Source organism: Onychostoma macrolepis, chromosome 02 (assembly GCF_012432095.1).
Source record: "Onychostoma macrolepis isolate SWU-2019 chromosome 02, ASM1243209v1, whole genome shotgun sequence".
NCBI lineage: Eukaryota > Metazoa > Chordata > Actinopteri > Cypriniformes > Cyprinidae > Onychostoma > Onychostoma macrolepis.
This window is the reverse complement of record NC_081156.1, coordinates 5,769,365-5,793,977: the sequence shown is the minus strand read 5'-3', so window position 1 is coordinate 5,793,977 and position 24,613 is coordinate 5,769,365. Positions and strand designations below refer to the sequence as shown.

The 24,613-nt window shown below is 40.3% G+C and overlaps 1 protein-coding gene and 1 long non-coding RNA gene across 2 annotated transcripts in view; one reads left to right on the top strand and one right to left on the bottom strand.

The window, feature by feature from the left end:
- The window catches only part of bcl2b (BCL2 apoptosis regulator b), a 73,020-nt gene that overhangs the window by 39,090 nt on the left and 9,317 nt on the right, over positions 1-24,613 (bottom strand). The gene's annotated exons all lie outside the window — the stretch shown is intronic.
- Positions 1,152-24,041, top strand: LOC131521216 (uncharacterized). The gene is made up of 2 exons (XR_009266230.1): positions 1,152-8,304; positions 15,806-24,041. It is a non-coding gene; the product is annotated as an uncharacterized LOC131521216 (long non-coding RNA).

The window sequence follows — 24,613 nt, the reverse complement described above, 5'->3', positions numbered from 1 at the left end:
TTATGTAATTTATTTCAGTGATGCAAATCAGAATTTTTATCAGCCTGATTTATTATCAATGCTGTTCTTTTTTAGCGTTCTATTCATAAAAGAATCCTAAACAAAATGTCACAGGTTACAAAAAATATTAAGCAGCAAAACTGTTCCCTGTTGAAAAAAACCAGCATATGCTGGTAAGGTATGTTTCGAAGCAGGGGATGCTGGTTTGAGCTGATTTAAGCTGGTCTTTTGCTGGTTTATGCTGGTCCGACTAGCTTAAGACCAGCACATGACCAGCTAAAGACCATCTTAAACCAGCAAAGGACCAGCATAAACCAGCATCCCAGCTTCAAAACATACCTAACCACCATATGCTGTTTGTTTTTTTTGGTTTTTTCAACAACACTGGTAATAAATCAATATATTTGAATGATTTCTGAAGGATCATACGACTCTGAAAACTGGAGTAACAACTGATAAAAATTCTGATTTGCATCACTGAAATAAATTAAATTATGTATTATAAATGTATATATGTATATAACCTCTGACACGGAGTAGAGTGAAAACTCCTCACATGACCGCTACAGAACATCTGAACATAACAAAACAAATGCACTTCTTCCGTCTGTTCTGCAAAATGTAAACAAATGTAGCCTTTATTTCTGCAAGCGTAAATATTGTGAAAATATCTGTATTAATTGTGTCTAGGCAAAGGCATTCCTCCTGGAACTAACGCGGGTTTGGCGGGTGTTTATTTCATACTCTGTGACCAGCTTATTTAATGAATAAATTCTACATTGTATTTAATGTGTAAGGTACATGTACAACAAACTGTAATGTCATAGTGGTATCGTGTACTGTAATCGAATCTATACCTGTGGAACCGACAGCACACGCGATGTTCATCTCATAAAGATCTTCATAGCTAGCAAACCATAGCCTTTGCTTTCAACTGACTGTTGATCCAAAGCCACGTCTTCAACGCTCTTGATGTTACAACCGCGACTCAGCGCGTGCGGCAGGGAACTGAACGAATCATTCAAGCTGATTCGCGAACCGATTCACTGGTCTGCCATCTGGTTTGATCAAGCCTTGAACAGAATTGACTCAAAAGAATGAATCATTTGCGAACGGGCATCGCTCATTGCCCAGAAAAAAGTAGACGGTGCGTTTGGAATAAATTGAAGGATTTTTAACTTGTACTGCATTAAGATAAAGTAACGAGAGGAGCGTCGCCCACAGTAACGAAGTAAAAGTACCGTTTTTTTACTAAAAATGTACTTGAGTAAGAGTAAAAGTACCTATTTTTAAATATACTCTAAAAGTATTAGTTACCCAAAAAATTTACTCAAGTAAATGTAACGAAGTAAATGTAACTCGTTACTACCCACCTCTGGAATTACGAGATATAAACTCGCAATTGTGAGAAAAAAGTAAAAATTGTGAGATACAAACTCGCAGTTGCGAAAAAAACACGCAAATGCAAGTTTATGTCACTCAATTTTGCGAAAAAAGTCAGAATTGTGAGTTTATATCACACAATTCTGAGTCTGAATTCTGGGATAAAAAGTCACAATTACCTTTTTTAATTTTTATTCAGTGGCAGAAATGGCATCCAAACATTTTGTAGATGCACTGAGAAAGATGCTGTGCAGTTGCTCTGTGTTTCTAGTTGTTGGTTAATGAAAGTTGGCTGGCCTCTTTACTTTCCCAAGAGTATCCTATATGATTTTCTGGTCCCTATATATGGCTTATGTTTCACTGGTTTTCAACTGTCATAAACACTGTCACAAGCCTCTCTGCTGCCCCCAACAGCACTGGAGCACTCCTGTTCTTGTTATTCAGTGTGCGACATAACAATCTGAAGTGCTCTGGAAAATAAAAGATTTCATTTATTGAGGTGTAAAACATTTTGTGGAAAAAATGACTTCACCTTTAGTGTCAAAAGGCTTGATAAAGTGCACTCAAATGCGTCTTATTCAAAAACTCTGTGATCTCATTTATCATCATTGTAGATTGAGTGCTTAATGTAACTGAAGCCAAACAACGCAGAACACAAAGCCTAAGGCATAATGAAGCCATCGGATTAAAAAAATAATGAAACCTACCCATGCTCCACAGAGCGCTCCCCATAATCTAGTCTCTTCTGGAGCTCAACCCTCTAATGAAGTCTTGATAGTTTTGGCAACAGAGGTTCAAAAGTTATTGGATAATGGAAAAAAATCGCAATCTCTCCCTTTGAAGCTTGAACTACATGGAATGAACCACAGTTGAGGAAAACAGTGACTAAAGATATTAGATCACCAGGTAAACAGCTGTAAACAGTAATCTACTTGAAGCAACGTGACCTCCTCAAACATCTTTGTAGCACTACAATATGGTTCTGTTTCACCCAGCACCAGGTAAAGTTTGAGAAAGATTTTTACATAATGAGCATAAATCCATGAACAGACCATTATCGCTAAAAAGGAATGTTATTCCAATGTTAAAATACTTTGTCCAAAGCCAGTTTAATGTGTGGAGAAAACTACAGTATACGTAAGCCATTCATCTAGTAGTAGACTGACTTCCTGAAAAATATAAACACTGTGGCTCTGAAACACTTTCAGCAATGCTCAGTTTATTCTAGCGATCCAGCTTGTCAACATCTGGCTCAACCAGTGCCGTTTGAGGCAAAACTACCTGTTGGCTGAAGGGATAGTAAATGTGCTTTAGAAACCTAAATTGGGGAAGTTATTACTTTTACAATTCTATTTGGATGCTTATAAATACCAGTTCATTCCAGTTCCAGTTCACTCTAAAAAATAAATGTTCCTAAAAAGGGTTTTCACAGTGATGCATTAAATAACCATTTTGGGTTCCACAAAGAATTTTTCAGAGAACAGTTTTAAAAGAACCATTTTTTTTTCTTAGTGTGAAGAACATTTTTAAGGGGTCCTATTATGCTTTTTCTCTTTTTCAACTTTAGTTAGTGTTTAATGTTGCTGTTTGCGCATAAAAATATCTGCAAGGTTACAAAGCTCAAAGTTCACTCTAAAAGGAGATGTTGTCTTTAACAGAAAACACTTTTCAAGAACTACAACAACTGGCTCGTTCGGACTACAGTGAGCTTCTTCTGGATATTGTGAAGTCTGGATAGAGTGATGTCACTCATTTCGATTGTGTACATGCAACCATAGTATATGGTGTAGATACCAAATATAAAGAACCAAGGCCTGGTTGAGCTGTGCTAGAGAAGACGAAGCAGAAGAGCTGCTTTAGTAGAGTGTCGAAGAGATACTGTTTCTTCCACCCTGGTTCCAAAACCCCTTTATTTATGCTTACAAAGGTTCTACATGATCCTCTTGTTCATAAACATTCTCAGGGTCTGAATCAGGGCTTGAATTGGTAGGGCAAAATTGACGGCATCGTTAATATTTACAGCTGAGCGGGTGTAACTCGTAGTTATGGTAAGGGGTGTGTCATTTCCAGAACATGCACTGAGCGGTTCGCTAATCACAACGCACTGGGTCAGCTAGCCAGTCAGAGAACATTTCGAGTTTCAGAAGAAGGGGCTTCATCAAAACAGGACAGGACAGCATTCAAGACAGTCTGGGAAGGGAGGTTCTGCAATAATGTAAATTATGTGAAAAATAATGGCTTTTTGGAACAATCAAGCAAGATGAAAACCTATTCTAGTACACCCCAAAACCTAAATCAAGACTTCTTAATAGGACCCTTTTATAAACTAAAGAATGTTTTTCCATATAATGAACCTTCTGGGTGATGAAAAGTTCTATGGGTGTTAAAGGTTCTTCATGGAAACATTGATGCCAATAAAGAACCTTTATCCTTGTATCTACATTATCTACTATTGGTGCTATTTTACTGTCTTCACTATTATCTATTACTGGTGCTGCTATTACTATCTACACTATTGAAACTGTAGTATTGCCATCGATTTCAACAAGAAGGTCCTGTTATCAGTGCAGAACATGACAACTATGGTATAAGAACTCTTGGCACAACATTAAAATAGAGAAACATTATTTTTTGACTTGTTTTATTAGTACCTTATTGAGTAAAATCTTAATTATAAAACACATAAGACATTTTGAAACAACATTAGACCCCAACTTCATTGTATGGCCAAAGAAACACTACAGAATGCTCTTAAAAACCTTTTCTGAAACCTTTTCATTTCTGAAAAAAGTTATAGGTTTGAAATGACATAAAAACTCCATCATCATTTACTCACTCTCATTTTGGGGTGAACTATCCCTTTGAAGTAAAATATGCACCCTTTAGAAGTATATAGGTACAAAGGTGTACCTTTGAAAGTATTGCCCCAGTATTCCAGACAAGCCAATCTTTTGCACAATCCTTTGACAGCATATCCTGACCAATTACTTGGTGAACACTTTTATTCAACATCACATAACAAGTAGGTTTTGCTCATTAAAATTGCAATTTTTCTTAATTGCATTTCTTAACAAGGTTTTTAAGGTTATAAAGTCAGCTTGCCATATAGAAAGTTGTCAGCGTTTTAAACATAAAACATGTTCTAGACATCTCTCCATGCTCCCTCGATGAGGTCATGTGTAGAGAAGTCTGGACATAAGAATGTCTGCATGATCCAACTGCACATTTTATAGTTTGCCCATTGCATTCGTTAAGGTCAGATAAGAAAAGCAAGAATGATTTTAATGACCTCAGCAGCACCCAGCTGATTCCCGTCCAGGGCTCTGCAGAAAGAATGAGAGGAATGCATTGGAGCGTAGAAACAAACAATTGCACTTTGTTCCCTGCTGCGACGAGAGGCTTATATTCAGCCCACAGAGAAAGATTCCTCATGCCACCCTCAAAGGAAGCAGCTCACTGCCTAGTGAACCAAAGTACATAGCTCCTTCACCACATCAAAGAGTGCAAAAATATGTGCTGGGATCTACTAATGTATTCAAAAATGCATTCAAATGCAATGCATTAAATACATACAATGACTTAAATACACCTATTTAATGAACAAGTCATGATATCATGAAGAAAAACCTTCATTAAAGAAAATAAAATAAAAAGAAATTAGTAAAAATGTATAAGAAGTCTGGCATAAACTATTATTATTATTATTATTATTTCTTGAGAATCAAATTTAAAAATAAAAAAATAGTAATATTATAACAAAATTTCTTCACTGCTTTTTTTTAAAACTTTTATATGCAAAATCAAAGTCATGTGGTGTCAACAACAGTCATGTGGTGTGACCAATATACAGAAGAACCATGCAATCAATCAATCAATCAATCAATCAATCAATCAATCAATCAATCAATCAATCAATCAGTCAGTCAATAAAAAATGATATAGAGAGGCAGACAAAGTCTCTTGAAATATCAGCTAATTTCACCTTTTAATGACAAATCAATGTTAGTTCAGGTTGTAAAATATAATGTGTAAAAAAACTTATTTAGGCATGCATGCTCACATATATTCTAAGTGTGGGGAAAGTATGTTATTCATTTTTACCTCATAGTTACACCACATGACATTTTTAGATAGGTTACATTTAAACTTTTGAAAATCATAAACATATTTAGAAATATCATGGCACATTTGTTTTAAAATAGATTTTTAAAATAATTTTTCTTTTCTTTTTTTTTTTTATCAAGACACTCAAAATTAAGCATTCCCAAAATCCATGCAGAAAGTGTATAATTATTAGCATAATCTCAATTATTAGTGAAACAAACCCTAAGAACAATACTGCCGATGTGTCAAAAGGTCACGGCTACTTACAGTCTCGGTTGTTTGAAATGTCAGACAGTTCAAAACCTTGAGGCTGAAGTGTTTCCCGAGACGTATTTAACATGGCAACTGGACTGGCTTGCTTAGCATGCACTGGGAATTGAAGTGAACTCAACAGTTGATGGCTTGACAGCTAATTTAGCCGCTGCATCAAACACTGAACATCACAGGACTTCGGTATAGTTACAGAAGCTAAGGCTCTAAAGTTACAGTGAAACCATGATGCTTTAGAAGTCTCTCAGCACAGGCAGCCACTCCCTGGGTTTCTGTCCGTCTAATGTGGTCTGGCAAGAGCATTGTGCACACGTCTCGCTCTGACTTTTATTAAACGGGGCGTTTGTAGTTTGATGAAGGTTCCCCTCCAAAACCACCCCACCCACCGCCTGTTAACATCACCTCAAGATCAAAAGAGGCTAATCGCCGCTACGGCTGCGGTTCACCTTATTAGCTGAAAACTTTTTGTGAGGCTGAACGTGTATGTCATGCACCCATTAAATTAATCTCAAAAAAAGGACAAAGGTAGGACTGCAGACGATTTTATTTGAGTAGGTCAAATAAAAAAGGGTTTTACTTTATTAAAAAAACTTTATTGACAATCAACATACATTGGTGATATTTACAGAAAAACCATGTCTAGACGTTGCATTGAGCGCATCCAAAATACTGCTCCAGCAGAAGAATATATTCCAGCAGTGCAAACCACAAGCTGAACCACCCAAATTATTGCAGCCTGGCCATTTGAATAACACTTCCCTGTGCTGCGATCATAAATAATTCAACACGTGTACTTACTAGCCTAACCTCTCTTTAAAACCTGCCAAAACTCAAACTCAGGATTGAAGATGAACCAGGCGGTTTCAACTTCAATCTGAACAGTGCACTATGATCTGAACCGCTCCTTTATTCATTTATTAAGATAATTTGAAGTTGCTAACACACGAGCTTCCACAGCATTGAGAAAGGAGCTTGTTACTGCTGATAGTCTTCACAGGAGCGCGCTCTCATCCTGCAGCTGATGAGAGACGTTTGTCAAGGGTTGGTTGTGGAAGTTTGAGGCAAAGTCGAATTGAGGGTCGACAGCATGATATGGAAATGCCGCCTGTGAGCTTTTATCACCTCAGTGTCACGCAGGAAGCATTTGTCACCACTTCAAAACCAATCCGACATTTTCAAGTAATGACTGGGAAATGTCAGGAGCTAAAGGAAGTCAGGTGGCATTGAAAAAAGCTGAAGTCTACAAGCTGCAAGATTTGTCAAAGTCAATGAAAATTTACATAACACTATTTACTTTTACATTGTACTACTAGGGTAAATCTCACACCAATTTGTAAAAAATTGAACGCGTTAATATTTTTTTAACGCAAATTAATCGCTTGATAAGGTTAGACCCCAACTTCTTCCCGTCATCGCAGCGTGGAAGGTCATCTATTATTGTGTGATGAGTGTAAGTTACAGCGAACCAGTGTTGCCATGGTAACGGCACAAGTGGGCTATTTTGAAAATACAGTCGCGGGAAAAAAATTACAGAGCCGTGGGTTGCGTTTTTTTGGGCTACTTTTTTAATGTACCGCGGCCGCTCAAAGTGTATATAGACAAATAAAAATTAATATAGATCCTTTTACTAATGTGTATTATACTTGGAATGTATCCCTGACAACTTAAGAACTGAGAGGCGGTTGTAACATCAAACAACGTGAGTTTCAGCAGAGCACATGTTAAGGCTTTTACACAGCAGAAATAACAACAGCCACTATAGATTATATTAGATAATAAACACACGATTACAATAGATATGGTCTGTATGTGATTTTCTTGAGGTGAATGTGTGTATCTGAATGCTAATTTGTGCAGCGATTATAAAAGGCTATAAATAGTATATTTTAACAACAGTAAACGACCAAATTCCACATGTGATCGTAAAAGGAAGTTATTACAAACACTCGATGGTGGTTTGAAGTGAGTTCTGAGTAAAAGTGTACTATCAATCTCATAAATTGTCTTATGTACAGAGGTGGGTAGTACCGAGTTATATTTACTTCGTTACATTTACTTGAGTAAATTTTTTGGGTAACTAATACTTTTAGAGTATATTTAAAAATGGGTACTTTTACTCTTACTCAAGTAAATTTTTAGTGAAAAAACGGTACTTTTACTTCATTACTGTGGGCGACGCTCCTCTCGTTATTTTATCTTAATGCAATACAAGTTAAAAATCCTTCAATTTATTCCAAACTACTTTTTTTCTGGGCAATGAGCGATGCCCGTTCGCGAATGATTCATTCTTTTGAGTCAGTTCTGTTCGAAGGCTTGATCAAACCAGTTGGCAAACCAATGAATCGGTTCGCGAATCAGTTTGAATGATTTGTTCAGTTCCCTGCCGCACGCACTGAGTCGTCTGAAGCGGTTCTCACTCAGAGTTGTAACATCAAGAGCCTTGAAGACGTGGCTTTGGATCAACAGTCAGTTGAAAGCAAAGGCTATGGTTTGCTAGCTATGAAGATCTTTATTAGACGAACATCGCGTGTGCTGTCGGTTCCACAGGTATAGATTCGATTACAGTACACGATACCACTATGACATTACCAGTTCGTTGTACATGTACCTTACACATTAAATACAACATATAATTTATTCATTAAATAAGCTGTCACAGAGTATGAAATAAACACCCGCCAAACCCGTGTTAGTTCCAGGAGGAATGCCTTGCCTAGACACAATTAATATTGATATTTTCATAATATTTACGCTTGCAGAAATAAAGGCTACATTTGTTTACATTTTGCAGAACAGACGGAATAAGTGCATTTGTTTCGTTATGTTCAGATGTTCTGTAGCGGTCATGTGAGGAGTTTTCACTCTTCTCCGTGTCAGAGGTTATATACATTACATTTATTATACATAATTAATATACTTTAAAATTATTTAATTTAATTCAGTGATGCAAATCAGAATTGTTATCAGCTGTTACTCCAGTTTTCAGAGTCATATGATCCTTCAGAAATTATTCAAATATATTGATTTATTACCAGTTGTTGAAAAAACAGCATATGGTGGTTAGGTATGTTTTGAAGCTGGGATGCTGGTTTATGCTGGTCCTTTGCTGGTTTAAGATGGTCCTTTGCTGGTTTAAGATGGTCCTTTGCTGGTCATGTGCTGGTCTTAAGCTGGTCGGACCAGCACATGACCAGCATAAACCAGCAAAGGACCAGCTTAAATCAGCTCAAACCAGCATCCCATGCTTCAAAACATACCATACCAGCATATGCTGGTTTTTTCAAAAGAGAACAGTTTTGCTGCTTAATATTTTTTGGAACCTGTGACATTTTGTTCAGGATTCTTTTATGAATAGAAAGCTAAAAAAGAACAGCATTGATAATAAATCAGGCTGATAAAAATTCTGATTTGCATCACTGAAAAAAAAAAAAAAGCATTAAAAGTATTTTAAACGGCAGTGTGTGCATGTATATATGTGTGTGTGTATATATATATATGTATGTATATATACATTTTATCTAAATATCTATATATCTAAATAAAAATAGACTATATTCAGTATATGATCCAAAGTAACTAGTAACTAACTACTTGAGTAGTTTTTTTTTATCCGATACTTTTTTACTCTTACTCAAGTAACTATTCAGACTATTACTTTTACTTTTACTTGAGTAAATATTTCTTAAAGTACTTTTACTTTTACTTGAGTACAGTTTTTGGGTACTCTACCCACCTCTGCTTATGTAGCATGATGCTAATGTTAGCTCTAATGCAGCTGCAGAACAGGTCCAATTCTTCTTCATAATGCATTTTGTCATAATACTTAATAAGGTCGCAAGAAAATGTTTTGTTGTGTTTATTTAGAAATACTTTTGATAATAGTTGGGTAAATGTATACTGGGATTGAAGCGATGTGGCTTGCTAAACGTTTTATAGCCAGTTTAAAGGCTGATAATGGCTGAATAAAAACAAAAGAATAATGATAAAAGAATAATAAGGATTATGTCTCATTCCTGGCGGAAGTGTGAAAGGATCTGTTTCCTTTAACTAGTTTCATGCATTTCTTTTTCATTTACAGGTAAATCCTAGTATTTTAAATTTACGATTAATCATGATTAATCACAGCCCATGACTGTGATTAACGCGATTAAATTTTTTAATCTATTGACAGCACTAATATATATATATATATATATATATATATGCTACACATGCTATATTATACATACATACATACATACATACATACTACTGTGCATGTGTGTGTGTGTGTGATAATGTCCTGGCAGAAAATGTGTGTAAAATATGTGTGTGTGTTAATCTGTATGGGTCACCTGATTAGAAGTATCATTCTCATTATTTGAGCTTCCGAACCATTGGGCATTCTCCAGACAGACAGATAAAAACTGCAACTGTCTTGCTATCATGTGGCTATCAGTCTGTGGATGTGTTGAGGAGATCCCATAGGTGATGCTTGCCAGGCCATCAGATGTCTGACAGGAGGCTAATGTCCCGCAGGCCATTTGCTCCCCAGCACAGCTTGCATGTCACCCAGCGACAACAGAGCATCATTGATTTCACACAACTTGTCAATCTTAGCACTTTCCATCAGTTCCACTAAAAACAAATCACATTGTGGTTTATCGCTATCATTTTTGTTGAGCCCTGCTGTTTAAATGGGCTGTTCTTTGCCAGAATAAGTTGTAAAGTGGCCAAATTCTATAAATTACCTATGGTATTAACCACGTTAAACATTAAACAAACACAGAGCAGATGCAGACATTGAGTTCATGTGGAGCAGCATTTACTGTGAACCAAGCCACACTGAGACACTAAAAACACTGGATCATGAGCTGCTCACGTGGAAAATAACACTGTGCCACACTTCACTCTGAAACACAGTGCATATATTCATTTAATTCAATAGGGTTTGTATTAAGCCATGTTGCATTTTTGTTTTTATTTTGATTAACTGTGCACCCCGAAGTCTGTGTAGTTTGTGACTCTTTTGCTTTCTCTGGTTATTCAGTTTGATAATCAGCAAAACAACAAGTGCTACAATTTCAAGCCACAACAATCTCAATTACCAGTTGCTCTTGATTACTCTCAACTTTTCTGTAGCTTATCTTCACACAGAGTGACCGTTCAGTGCGCCTTATCAACCACACAAAGTTGCAACAACAGTAGCTGGACTACAAATGACCTTTGCCCTACTGAATTGTTCTCTACATAGTCTGGGTCACGCTGGGCGTTACTGTGTCAGACCAAACAGTTCACAATCTGATAAGGTAGCGAGGAACAGATATTAATCTCAACGTTCAGGGTTTTCGACAAATTCACTCATTCATCATACACACCATGCAGGATACGGGATTGAAAGGCACGCTAATCCATGCTTTTGCACGATGACATTTAGCTAGCGTCCTGGGAGCAGCAACACATCTATATTTAGATGCTCTCACATAGCTCTGAATATTTCAAGGCCTGTGTAGTCACCTGATACGCGGAGCCAGTGGGATAAGGTAGTGTGCGGTGAGGAGACAGAAACAGACAGCATGACGCATCTTGTTTGAGGGATGGTCATTTAGTGTCAGAGATTAGCCAGCTCATGCATCATTCAGCAACATGTGTTCAGGCCTGGTTGCGGCCACAGGGAAAGGAGTTTTATTTGTCAGAGTGCCGTCATTAGATGCTAGAACACGTGAGTGTAAGTGTGGGGTAGAACAGATGGATATGAACAAGTGAAAATGTGACACGTAATGAGCAAATGCCTCACCATGCAGTTACTTTTAGCAGATAGTAGAAGGATGTCGTCATCTTTATGCTCATATGCAGTGCTATTCCTCTGCATACACAAAGTATGCAAGTTGCAAACACAGTCAACACTTGAGATCACACCATTCTCATACGGTGATACTCACAGTGTGAGTAATATGTGGGCTCATTGTGAATTCAAAATGTTGAGCAGGTTGAGAGGAGGCAGTTCAAATATTGGTCACTGGGGGGGCATTCTACTTCCGGTTTCTCAACACTATCACAGTGATATTACAGTGCTCTCACATGGTGAGCTCATGAGTACACGCCCAGCTAACAGATTTCTACAAGAAGCTTCTCCAAACATACAACTGACTTCCAGATACAGCCTTAGATGAAATCAACTGAAATAAAAGAAGACATTAAATCTCTCATGAACTCCACAAACACCAGCTCCACTCATTACTTACCAGACTGAATTTATTTCTGACATCTACAAAAGCGCTTATTGAGAATGAGATGTTTTATTGTTTTGTTTGATGTTACCATCAAAGTGATTAGTTTGCTTTAGTTGGGCTCTTGACCCTTGACTTTATAAGATTATATTTTTGGGGGGCTGCAGTAACTGTGTTTGTAAAGCACATTTGTTATGGCAAGGAATACCAAAAAGAGATTGCAACCAGGTGATATTGGTTTGTTGTTGATGATAACAACAAAATCACCACCTAGTTTCAGTATGCAGTCTTTGTGAGATGTTATTTATCTAAACTTTTTAATTATAACAGCTTTTTGATTATACAATATAGGATCAAGCAGTGTAATAATTTATGAAGGACTTTAACAGCACGATGAGTCACAAACATTATTAACTACGGTGTCATTTAAAAACAAAGAGAGACATCAAGAATCAATGTATGAATCTCAACAATGGTGACAATCAAAAGCTTCATGCTGCAATGCATGCTGGGTATCTAGTCTCTGTGCAGTTTGTACACTTTGACCTTACATTGTGACCATATTATGAGCTCACATTGAGGGCGCTGTGAGGTTACACTTTTAGCTCACTGTTACTTCACATTGTGACCACATCACGAGTATCCTGGGAGATCATGGTGAGATCAGTGTGAGATCAAATTGCTGACTGGGAAGTGCCCCCGAACCACCAGGAGGCCCACTTCCGCTCCTTTCCTTTAAAGCAATTTGTTGTCGCCAATCCTGCATAACATCCAAATCAGTCAAATCATGTAACATGACTGTCGTAATCATACTGGGAAAAAAAGGTGGACGATGTGTCTCTACTTCCTTCCACTATAGAAAAGTAAAGCCAAAATATCCCCAGTAATGGCCACTGTCATCTTGCACCGATGACGTCATTTGGAGTCTGCACAGTAGTGATTTAATTGGAGCCAGAGTCTGTGCAGAAGTGATTCATTAGGAGCCCGACTGTGCGCAGTAGCGATTCATTAGGAGCCCGAGTCTGCGCAGTAGCAATTCATTTGCAGCCAGAGTCTGCGTAGTAGTGATTAATTTGCAGCCCGAGTCTGCGCAGTAGTGATTCATTAGGAGCCCCAAGTCTGCACAGTAGTGATTCAGTAGGAGCCCGAGTCTGCGCAGTACTGATTCATTTGCAGCCCGAGCCTGCGCAGTAGCAATTTGCACAGTAGTGATTCATTTGAAGCCGGAGTCTGTGCAGTAGCGATTCATTAGGAGCCCCGAGTCTGTGCAGTAGTGATTCATTAGGTGCCCGAGTGTGCGCAGTAGTGATTCATTTGCAGCCCGAGCCTGTGCAGTAGTGATTCATAAGGAGCCTGAATCTGCGCAGTAACGATTCATTAGGAGCCCAAGTCTGCGCAGTCGTGATTCATTAGGAGCCCGAGTCTGCGCAGTAGTGATTAATTTGGAGTGCAAGTCTGCACATTAGTGATTCATTTGGACCATGAGTCTGTGCAGTAGTGACTCATTTGGAGCCTGAGTCTGTGCAGTAGTGACTCATTTGGAGCCCAAGTGTGCACAATAGTGATCATGAGCTGGAGTCACGGTATCAAAGTCCCACCCAAACTCCCGCAGACCCAATCACAAACACTCAATCATGATGCCACACCCCATTTTTATAGCACCAACTTATTAGAAAAACAAACATAACTACAATCCAAATTCCGGAAATGTTGGGACGTTTTTTAAATTTGAATAAAATGAAAACTAAAAGACTTTCAAATCACATGAGCCAACATTTTATTCACAATAGAACATAGAGAACATAACAAATGTTTAAACTGAGAAATTTTACACTTTTATCCATTAAATGAGCTCATTTCAAATTTGATGTCTGCTACAGGTCTCAAAAAAGTTGGCACAGGGGCAACAAAGGGCTGAAAAAGCAAGAAATTTTGAAAATATTCAGCTGGGAGAACATCTAGCAACTAATTAAGTTAATTGACATCAGGTCTGTAACATGATCAGCTAAGGGATGTCTTAGAGAGGCAGAGTCTCTCAGAAGTAAAGATGGGGAGAGGCTCTCCAATCTGTGAAAGAATGCGTAAAAAGATTGTGGAATACTTTAAAAACAAAGTTCCTCAACGTCAAATTGCAAAGGCTTTGCAAATCTCATCATCTACAGTGCATAACATCATCAAAAGAGTCAGAGAAACTGGAGAAATCTCTGTGCGTAAGGGACAAGGCCGAAGGTTGGATGCCTGTGGTCTTCGGGCCCTCAGAAGACACTGCATCCCTCATTGGCATTATTCTGTCATTGACATTACTAAATGGGCCCAGAAATACTTCCAGAAACCACTGTCGGTAAACACAATCCGTCGTGCCATCTGAAGATGCCAACTAAAGCTCTATCATGCAAAAAGGAAGCCATGTGAACATGGTCCAGAAGCGCCGTCATATCCTGTGGACCAAGGCTCATTTAAAATGGACTGTTTCAAAGTGGAAAAGTGTTCTATGGTCAGACAAGTCCAAATTTGACATTCTTGCTGGAAATCACGGATGCGTGTCTAAAGAGGAGGGAGTCCTTCCAGCGTGTTATCAGCGTTCAGTTCAAAAGCCAGCAACTCTGACGGTATGGGGGTGCATAAGTGCATACGGTGTGGGCAGCTTGCATGTTTTGGAAGGCACTATGAATGCTGAAAGGTATATAAAGGTTTTAGAGCAACATATGCTCCCCTCCAGACGACGCCCATTTCAGGGAAGGCCTTGTGTATTTCAGCAGGACAATGCAAAACCACATACTGCAGCTATTACAACAGCACGGCTTCGTAGTAGAAGAGTACAGGTGCTGAATTGGCCTGTCTGCAGACCAGATCTTTCACATTTGGTGCATCATTAAACGAAAAATACGTCAAAGACGACCACAAACTCTTCAGCAGCTGGAAACCTATATCAGGCAAGAATGGGACCAAATTCCAAGACCAAAACTCCAGAAACTCATAACCTAGATGCCCAGACATCTTCAAACTGTTTTGAAAAGAAGAGGAGATGCTACACCATGGTAAACATGCCCCCATCCCAACTATTTTGAGACCTGTAGCAGTCATCAAATTTGAAATAAGCTCATTTTGTGCATAAAATTGTAAAATTTCTCAGTTTCAACATTTGTTATGTTATCTATGTTCTACTGGGAATAAAATATTGGCTCATGTGATTTGAAATTCTTTTAGTTTTCATTTTATTCAAATTTAAAAAAATGTCCCAACATTTCTGGAATTCGGGTTGTACGTACAATGATGGAAAACATCTCTGGGAAAAATTTATTTGAAGTTTAATTTAATATTATTAGTTTGATTCACATCCCATTCGTTTACATGGACAGGGTGGGGTTTATGACCTACAGTGCAGTGAGCCAACAGACTTTTCAGAATGTATAAAGCGCACTTGGCCGTAATACACAGTGGCTGCATCCGAAATCGCATACTCTCCCGAGTAGGTACTTTTTCAAGGGGCTTTCTGTTTGGGATTCCAGGGTGAATTTGAATGGACAAATACACACAAAAATGTGTCAAACTGTCCGTATTTGCGAGTTTTTTTTCTACTTAAACACAGTTATGTCTTCAGTGAACATAAACAGTTGGGAAAGTCATAGAATGCTTGTCAGTATTGTGATGAGCGTCCCGAGTCCACATCAACGTTGCCCTGGAAACTCACGAGGAGCACCTGCTCACAAGTATCACGGGCTGATCAGCCACGCCTGCGGCTCATCAACCCGCCTGCACATAAGCAGCGTGCTCACCAACAAAGGGAAAGAAGCCACTACATGAGACAGCAGACTAAAACTGTCTCTATTCCGTTCCAGAAAGCAGTGGGTGACCGATCAGCACCGCCACGAGCAGCGCACGGATTCACCCGCACCTGGACACGACTGAGAGCACCTCGGCGAGCAAGAGCACCACCACCACTCACGTAGTCACCTGTCTTTCAATAAAATCCACCCTCCAGGGCCGTAAACTGAGCTCTCCTTGTCGCATGATCCTTCCACCCTGCCACACTGGTGGAGAATGCAGGCAAGTTAGTGGAAGGAACACCGACAAGCGATCTCCCTGCATCTCACCATTCTTTTGTTTGTTTCTTCTGTCTCCCCTCTGCCAGGCGGCCGCTCCTCCCCGACATGGACGAAATCCTCCAGCGGCTTGCGGAGATCAGCATCCGCCAGCAGCAGATTACTGAACATCTTGCTGCCCGACACGGCAACCGCGCGACACATTGCGCTGCCGGACCCCCATTGGTTATTGGATGGGGATCCCACCGCTGCCAAGGTAAAGGTGTGCCGTCATCGACCGACTCCTCCGGGCTCTCCCGTTGACCCACCACCAAGCTGTCGGGATGCGGAACCCCGCCACCATTGCCGAACTCGTAGAGGCCGTGGAGCTGGCGGATGCTGCCCAACTCCAGGATGCTGGGGAGCGAGCGCTGCCGTTCCCCCGGAGGCTGGTCCAGGAGCAACGCGCGCCGGAAGGCACCCTACGACCAGTAGTCAGGCCGGGGGCTCCCGCTCCTGGGGACGAGCCCATGCCAACAGAGGTTCCAACACCTCCCATACGGACGTAGCTGGAAGGCTGTATTGTGCACCGTGACCTGCCCGCAGGGGCTCCAGAAGTGGAGGTAAAGATCAACGGCCGCCTGTTCCCAGGCTCTACTGCAGTGCGGTCAGCCTGGTACAGTACTGCATCCTCACACCCCGCGGGGAAACCAAAGCTTCCCTCCCGATCACTTGTGTGCACGGAGACATGCGACACGTACTGGCCCGGGGAGTGACCATCTCGGCTGCCCCGCACTTGACCGGTGGAAGTGGGGGTAGTGAAGGATCTGCCGGTCCCCGTTCTTCTTTGGAGGGATTGGCCAAGGTTTGACCACCAGAGGGAGCCGCCGGGGGAAAAGGCCGGCGAGAGGAGCCCGTCAACGCCCCGCCTTGCTGGCCTCGGACAGCGGGAGAGATGGTGAGTCCCCTCAACATAATTCTAACCTCTTCCTTAACCTATATCAGCAGGTGACAGGAGGCGGTTCATTCGCCAAGGAACAGCGCGAGGGCGACCGTCTAAAGCACTGCTGGACTCAAGTGTGCTTTGTAGAGGGAAAGGAGACACAACTGGGTCCCCATCCTCCCCCGCATTTCATCGTCCGAAACGGCCTGCTCTACTGTGTAGCGTGGCGAAGGGGGGAGGAAAAAACCCTACTGGCGGTGCCACAGACGAAGATGAAGACGATGCTGGATTTGGCACACTCGCACCCGCTTGCTGGTCACCTTGGAGCGGCCAACACCACCCAACGGGTTCGTGACCGCTTCCACTGGCCGGGACTGGAGGCCGAAGTCAAACGTTTCTGTCAGTCCTGCTCAGCCTGCCAGAAAACGTCTCCAAGGACGCATCCCCCCAGCCCGCTGATTCTGCTGCCCATCATCGAGGTGCCCTTCGAGCGCATCGAGATGGACCTGGTGGGGCCGTTGCCTAAGTGTGCCCAGGGGCACGAACACATCCTGGTCATCGTCGATTATGCCACCCGGTATCCGGAAGCAGTGCCCCTTCGAAAGGCCACCGCCAAGTCCTTCGCCCACAAGCTCTTTCTGCTCTGTAGCCGGGTAGGCATCCCCGCCGAGATACTGACCGACCCGACCAGGGGACCCCCTTCATGTCCCGGCTAATGGCTGACCTGTGCACCCTGCTCAAGGTGAAGCAGCTGAGGACCTCCGTATACCACCCCCAGACTGACGGCCTAGTTGAACGGTTCAATCAAACCCTCAAACAAATGCTGCGACGAGTGGTAGCCGAGGACAAGCGAGACTGGGACCTCATGCTGCCATATGTACTGTTTGGTATGGGAGGTACCTCAGGCTTCGACCGGCTTCACCCCTTTCGAGCTGCTGTTCGGACACCAGCACCGGGGGCTGCTGGATGTGGCGAGAGAAGCGTGGGAACAACAGCCCACACTCCCACCGCTCCATGATCGAACATGTGAAAGAGATGAGGGAACGAATCGACCGGGTCTGCCATTAGTCCGGGAACATCTCACCAAGGCTCAGCAGACGCAGCAGTGACATTACAACCGAGCCACCCAGCCTCGAGAATTCCAGCCTGGAGACCGAGTGATGGTCCTTGTCCCCAACTCAGCCTGCAAATTCTTGGCCAGCTGGCAGGGCCCATATACCGTCACGGAGAAGATTGGTCCTGTCACTTACCGTGTCCGCCAGCCGGGACGGCGGACAGCAGACCAACTATATCACATTAACCTACTGAAGAAGTGGGTGGGGACAAGGGACCAGCTCGCAGCCCTCACCACAGTGGAGACGGTGGTCGTGGACGTCAACCCACAGGTTGGTCTGGTTAGTCAGTTCGCCAATGTGTTCTCCCCAACCCCCGGGCGGACCCAGGTCCTCCATCACGAAATCCGCACACCACCAGGAACCATCGTCCCAGAGGCTCGTCGGCAGGCTATTTAGGAGGAAATCCAACAAATTATGAAGTTAGGGGTGATTGAACCATGCCCTTGGTCTAGCCCTATCGTCATGGTACCAAAACCAGATGGCACCCTCCGCTTCTGCAACGACTTCCGCCGCCTCAACGAAGTCTCGGAGTTTGTGACGTATATATGTTGTAGTATATTATGCTGCCGTCACATGCTATCGGAAATTTCCTATTTCCCACTTATGAAGTCGTGATTATGAGCTTGTCGTATTCAAGTGCTTTAATGTCGGAAAGAATAAAATGTAGCATCCCACTGGTTGACAATCATATAAACATTCTCCGCGCTACACATGCTGTTTGCTGACAATTCTGGACTTTCGGTCAAATACATGCTTATTTCACTGCTTATAAAACATACAATACGCTTCGAATGATCGTTCATATCGTTCTTTAAGTACACTACTTTAGCGACAAGACAAAGGGAAGTCAGCATTGACAGCAACAATGGTTGTCCCCTCCACCATGTTTAAAGTTTATGACCCGCCGAACTCAGAAAATCTGGTTTCAAAATTATTTCCAAATTTCCCAGTAGTAAATACGACTTGAGAGGCCATTCACGTCCAATTTCCGATTAGGAAACTCGTATTTACGATAATTCCTATAGCACGTGAAGGCATTAGATTTGTGCATTCTGTCTTAAAGTGACAGCAGCCTAATAAACCTGCTGCTGTCTGTTATTTAATGTTATTAATGTAGCATTTGGGTAATTTTGCAATTTAACTATATGAAATCAAGTTGGTTGATATACCAGTCAATAGTAAATTTCTTTGCCAATGAGCCACCTCTCGAGATTTCAACAGATAATGTCTGTTATGATTTTTGGTCATGGTGAAGTGTCTCTAAAGTGCTGACATGTTTACCTGTCATAGCTAATCCACGTTGTGTGCATCAAATAGAAGCTGACGCAATTCAAACGCGTCATTGGAGTAGCGCTACAGTCAATCAATGATTTAATCCGTCCAAAACTATTTTGACCAAAACCTTTTTTTTCCCTGTTTCAGCCGAATACATTCAGCTGCCAAAATTTGGGTGCATCTCTAGTTATGGACCATTTGCATTATGGTTAAATAAGCCGATCTAAAGTGATTGTACTCGGCATAGAAGTTGCATCAAAGCACCAAACACAAATACTCTGTTTGCACAGACTTTAACACTGACCTTTTTATTGACGCACAGAGGTGGCCTAAATGTATTTACAGAGGAATCACAATCACAAGAAACAATCACATGCTCATATATCGATTACTAATTTGCATGCATTTGAGAAGCCTCTGTCAATCCAACTGCTTTCTTGTGATGCAACAGACAGCAGCTTACTGAGAGTGGTTTAAAATATGCAGTACTGCGCAAAAATGTTTGTTTTAAGATGGTTATTTATATCTTTTGCTTTAGTGTGCCAGTAGGAAATATCAATTTTAGATTTCCAAACAGATCTCTGTGTGGACCATCTGTTGTAGGACTTTCTGTTCATACAAAAAGCTTGTTAGACGTAGATCTGTCACGAAAAGTTAAAATATTTCTTATTTTGATGAAATCTTTGGAGGCCAGCAAACCTGATTAATATAAATATAATTTGTGTGAAACTCTAAGGACCAAGAATCTTTGGCTTGACACGAATGTTAAACAATAGTAAAATTATTTTGTGTTTTGTTTTGGCTACAGAATTTAATTTGTTTTTGTTTGTTTTTATTTTTTTTTAAGTGAAGTTATGGGCTATTTGAAGCACTAATTTGATGCCTTAATAAACCATAACACCTTTCTGAAACCTTTAATTAAAGGGTGTTAATGTTTATTACTGACTGACTGACTGACTGCACATGTTCACATGCTCTAATTATTTTGAATGCATTTACACACACCCAGTTTCACACAGATCTAAAACAGCCACATAAGTTCAGCCGGTTGACCTGGCTGGAGTGATTGTCAACGCACATTCCCACCCATGGAAGGCCTCTCAGGAAAGCAACACCCAGGTCATCTGCTTTATTTATTTACATTCCTCCGATCGGCAGGATCCTCCAGAGACAGGGCACAGAAATATGCTGTGGAAGGGTGTGGAGCACCTCTGGGACAACACAGGACAGCGCCTTCACCAACACCAGCCTATTATCATACACTCACACCATTGTGCTCTCAGAAAAGCTCACTGTGTACGAGAACAATGCGTTACAGTAACCACCTTCACAAGATTACTCTGTGATAGCTTGCTATTAATCCATATTTATAGATTTTGTTCTCTGTCCACCCTTCATGACAGGTACAGGAGAAGCAACTTAAGCCTAAAACATGAAAGTAGATACTTCTAGATATACAAATTTGATTTTACACATTGTTGACACATGAAATCAGGTGGCAAAAATAAGTCAGAATGGGGGGTGTGGAATTGCCAAAAATTACATCTCATTATTTTCTGAGATTTTGTCGATGATGTTAATTAGACAATATTTTGCAGAGTGTTTTTTTGCTGGTACCTGGGCTGGTTTAGACCTGTCATGAACAGCTGATTCCCCAAGATTTTCATATTTTTCATATTTGCCCCATTAAATGGATTTCCAGGGGCCTTTTTTACGTTAAAGGGCAATTTTTCTATGTGTATTAGATATGCATTATCGTTTATGTTAAATTATTTCTTTTAATCAATAAATTCACTTAGAATAACAAGACACTATAGGGGTGTTACCAATCAAACTAAATCATTATCAGTATTGGCAAAATAGAGCATAAACAGACAAAATTGACAATATTATATCTGAAATGTAACTTACATTATGAACTTATTGTTTATTGTATTGTTGTATTCTGCTGATATTCGGGAAAAACAGCACTCATGCATGCATGATATTGCTTAACTATCTCACATGGTATAAATATAATGGACAAAACTAGTCCACTAATAATTATTGTAGTTTATTCAAATTGCACATCCCTAGTCAGAAATTTAACGTTACAGGTATGAATTGCATTCTTAGTGTTGCCACAAGGGGTGCTATAGAGATCACAGTATTGCATAATCTGTCTTTTTTAGGGTCAGTTTTCTCTCCCGGGACAACTAATGTCAAGGCGAAGCAAAATTTGTGAAAAAAATTAAATCTTGCAGAGCTGGTTAAATTAATAAAATGGTTGACATGTTTAGACTGAGATTTTGTTTTTGTTAGTGATGTGGTTGTTTTGTACAGGAGCCTGTTTCTGCACTGAATAAGAATAAAAATAAAAAAGGTAACTGTGACTTTTTATCTCACAATTTGGACTTTTTCTCTAAATTTTGAGTTAACATATCGCATTTGTTTCCACCACAGAATAAAAAAAAGGTAATTGCAAATTTTATCTCACAATTACTTTTTCCCCTCAAGAATTTTCAAGAAAAAAAGTGTACAGAATAAGAAAAAATAAGAAAGAAAATTGTGAGATATAAACTGCAAGAATTGCAACAGTCTGAAATGTAAGACAAGAAGTCTTAATTACCTTTTTCTTCTATAGTTTTGGACCTTATTGACTTTCATTTCATAAACAAAAGTATTCTTCAAAATATCTTTTTGTTCCGTAAAATTGGAATGAGGTTGAGTAATTGATGAATTTCCGTGGTTGGATGAACTATCCCTTTCAAATATAGGCTATAAAATGGGTCTTCATGCTTGCAATGTACTAATGTCTGTTTGTGTACTTACAGAGTATGTTTTTAGCCTTAGAGTATCTCTGTGTATCTAATATATTGCATCACAAGACTGTTCAGTAGAAACGTAACTGGATGTCAGTGGCATAGGTCAATATTAGGACATGACTTGCTAAAGGGACAGAGCACCAGAGGAAAAACATGTTTACTGTTAAGGTGGAATGTTTTAAATATTTTAAATTGTCCCTGTAGAGTTAGTCAGAGTATTTGCTCATGGAGGACAACCACATTTCAGTGAAAATCCAGTGCAAATCTGAAGCATCTGAAGTGCAGAGTTCATCTAGGCCCGGTATTACCTGTGTGACATAGAGAGCATGAAAAAGACACATTTTTTTGTTTGACGTTACACTGAACGCCTGCTTTATTCCCTTTTGCTAGGCCAGTAGGAAATGTTTCAGAGATTACCAGCACTCTGCTGATGAGTGTAAACATGGAGCAGATGGTGAGTGACTGCAGCTCCGGTAAGAGGAGCCTGTGAGGGGGAAACTTGGCTGGATCGTGAACGTTACTGAACTGAGCTCAGGCTATACTGAGAGTGTGAAAATGCTCACATAGGAGTAAAGTATACATTTCCTCATGAGGAAAGAACAGACACTATCTTGTTTATATACTATAAAGAATTCTGTTTCTGGGTCATTTTTGGGGGGTTTTTCCACTGGAAAGATTCTTCATTTTTCTCTTGTTTTTTCTGTTGACTGATTTTAAAGTCACTATGAAATAGAAACAACAACAGATTTACCTCACAATATGGAAGAAAAATCTTTGGTATTGTGACATACACCCAGGTGGACCCTTTTCATAGATTGTGATGATGCATTCCACAGTTATTAACATCATAAATCTATTTTTTATATATATTTTATTTTTAAATGTTTAAATGATGTACATTTATAAGACTGAACTTTGTGTTATATTACTTTAGTATAACATTTCGCTGCTTAACGTTGCTGTGTCAAGTGTTTCTATCACCATGGCTGCGGGACTGACAGATTTAACATCAATATTTTATTTTTTATTTTTTGGAAGTCAAAAACGCTATAGTGGATTTTATCTTTCGCAATTGGATCAAATGGAAACTCAAAAATTATGTTTGTTGTAGTTTCCAAAAAAGTTCAAATATGATGACGTCCGCTTCTGAGAACCCCGTAAATTTGAAAAGGTCCATGAATGAATGAATGAGGCATTTATATAGCACTTTTTATTGTGTATTGCAATACACCCAAAGCGCTTTACATCATGTGGGGGGGGTCTCTCCTCAACCACCACCAGTGCGCTCACCACACACCAGCTACAGGTGGAGAGAAGAGAGAGTCATAGAGCCAATCAAGTGGATGGGGATTATTGGGAGGCCATGATTGCCAAGGGCCAGTGGAGGGAATTTGGCCAGGACACCGGGGTTACACCCCTACTCTTTACGAGAAGTGCCATGGGATTTTTAATGACCACAGAGAGTCAGGACCTTGGTTTAACGTCTCATCCGAAAGACAGTGCTTTTTACAGTATAGTGTCCCCGTCACTATACTGGGGCGTTAGGACCCACACAGACCACAGGGTGAGCACCCCCTGCTGCCCTCACTAACGCCTCTTCCAACAGCAACCTAGTTTTTCTCAGGAGGTCTCCCATCCAGATACTGACCAGGCTCAGCCCTGCTTAGCTTCCATGGGCAACCAGTCTTGGGCTGCAGGGTGATATGGCTGTTGTTACATGGTTTATTGAAAAAGAGAAAAATGAAGGTTGAAACTTAGTTTTGTCCATCGATTGTTGATTGGATGGAGGCGGATCTGAACATGCAAGAGGCAGGGGTTAAACAGACGAAATGACAGGAGAAGTCTGGCATACATAACCAGAGAGAAGTAATGGCAATTTGATTAAACATTGCAAGGTCCAAAAAAAAAAAAAAAAAGACATATACATGGATTACTGTATTGTTCACAATACAAAAGAGATTTCAAACTATAGAGGTCAACGGATTATCGGCACCGATATTAAGCATTTTTATGGTTATCATATTGGTCATTTTCAAAACCGATTTGCCGATAAAATAATTTAAAAGCATTTAAAGAAAGTTTTCGTCAGAGCTCTTGTTATTCTCAATTTTGGCATTCATTTTCATTTTTATACCAGACTTATATATCAGTTCAAAATATCAGTATTCGGTCTACTTGATCTGTAATAATCCGTATCGGTATCTGCCCTGAAAAACACATATCGGTTGACCGCTATTTCAAACTCCAACATTTCACATCAAATTGTTACAAGACTGACTTGGACACAAAGATATTTAAAAATCAGTGAGGCCAATGACTTCTTTTGTGTTCCACAGAAGAAACAAGGTCATAAAGGGTTGAAACAACAAGAGAGAGAGAGAGTAAATGATGACAGTTTTCCTTTTTGGGTGAACTATCCTTTTAAAGTACACATAATTCTCCTGAGGTACGAAAGAGAAGCATTTGGGCAATTCAACTGTAACAAATC